At 40.6% G+C, this 1,570-nt stretch overlaps 1 pseudogene; it reads right to left on the bottom strand.

Moving 5' to 3' along the window:
* Positions 1 to 30: 30 nt before the first annotated feature.
* Positions 31 to 1,199, bottom strand: LOC108804234 (annotated as a pseudogene).
* Between the last annotated feature and the right edge of the window lie 371 nt (positions 1,200 to 1,570).

Below are 1,570 nucleotides of genomic sequence, written 5' to 3'. Positions count from 1 at the left end.
GAAGAACTTTTACATAAGATCAAAACTCACCAAAAATTCTTGAAGGAATTTCTGATCTTTATCCTTGATCGATCTTTTCAGGAATATCTCCCGAGCTTCATCTTCAAACCGACTGCTCAGATCCAGGAATTGTTTGAGAGTTTCAGTGGGCATCACAACTGTCCTCATCCTCTTCTCATAATGCTCTGTTGCTTCCTGAATGGCAATTTTGTTCTCCTTCTCATCTCAGCCAAGGAAACCACCGCCTCCTCCAAGCAGGCAACATTAGAGGAGTTTAGAGATTCAGTGTAAAGTTTTGCCAGCTCACCCATTCCTGAGGAAATTGGAAAAATTGTCCATGTATAAATAGAAAACGAATAAAACCACCACACCTAAGGACTGGTAAGTTTCAATATGTGAAATTTTTTGTTTTGGCATTTAGATACGCTTTAGTATATTTGATTAAAGCTATACAACATCAGATGAACTCACGGTATCCAGTGACATCAACTGCGATGTCCACTCTCTTAACCTCGGCGTTCTTGAAAATGTAATCACAGAAAAGGGCGCTCTGAGTCACAAAATCTTTATCGAGTCCCTCATCGGGTAGATGTTCTAGTTCCTTCAGTTGTTTTCTGGAGTCAGTTGGGGCATCAAACACAAAGCATCTCCGTTTCCCGAAATACATCCGGAGACGATTCCTCAGCTCATTATACTCCTTTTCATCAGGTGACCTCTCAGCTTTTGAAAAGCAAATAACAAAATGTAAGGGTCAAGATTTAAAATATTATTCCTTTGTTAATGTTGGTATCTGCTGAGTCTATACCTTCCTTAGGATTATAGGATTATTTTACTCTGGGTTCACCTCTCCTTTTAATGTTTCTCATAAATATGTGGGAAATACCAGGAAATTCCTTTGTTTCTTGGCAATAAACAGAGCACAGGCTCACTATCTCTTAGCTTTCTATGTAATGACTACAAGACAATGATTCAAGTTACTTGGTTCAGTTTACAGACAATTCACATACATACGTGTTTTAAGCTTTAAGGCGTTCTCCAGGTAATCATCCGCTGAGACCGTTTTCCCATCAATCTTCAGTTCCAGATTAAAATCTCTCACTGCCCAAACAAAGATGGGGAAGTATGTGGAAAATGTTGCTTGCTCATCCTGAATGCTGCCAGTTCTCACCTTGATTAATTCCGTGATTTCCCCTACAAATCTTGTAAATGTTTATAAGGACATATAACATCTTGCTTTCCAGTCACCCAGTTAGAGATTACATCTGCATTATCTCTGGGAGAGGGGAAAATTAACACAAAACACCCCCAATTCACTAATTTAGAAGTTACATTAAGAAAATGACTTACCTGACACCACAGTCACATGACACCCTGGACCCCAAGTCTTCTTTTGTCTAGACTCTAGTGTGGAAGGTCCTTATCTTAGTGCTACCCTCAATCCCTGGCAAGGTGGATACCTCCTTTTGGTTGATAAAGGTGTCCATTAGTGGGGTACTAACAGGGCCCTGTAGACTTCCAGCAGCCCAATCGACACTTCCAGTGGCACTGTCAGGAGCCGGATCTGAGCCCA

This window comes from Nanorana parkeri, unplaced genomic scaffold, assembly GCF_000935625.1.
Source record: "Nanorana parkeri isolate BGI_ZX_2015 unplaced genomic scaffold, ASM93562v1 scaffold7592, whole genome shotgun sequence".
Classification (NCBI taxonomy): Eukaryota; Metazoa; Chordata; class Amphibia; order Anura; family Dicroglossidae; genus Nanorana; species Nanorana parkeri.
Note: the sequence above shows the minus strand (reverse complement) of the source record. Positions and strands in the feature narration are given on the sequence as shown.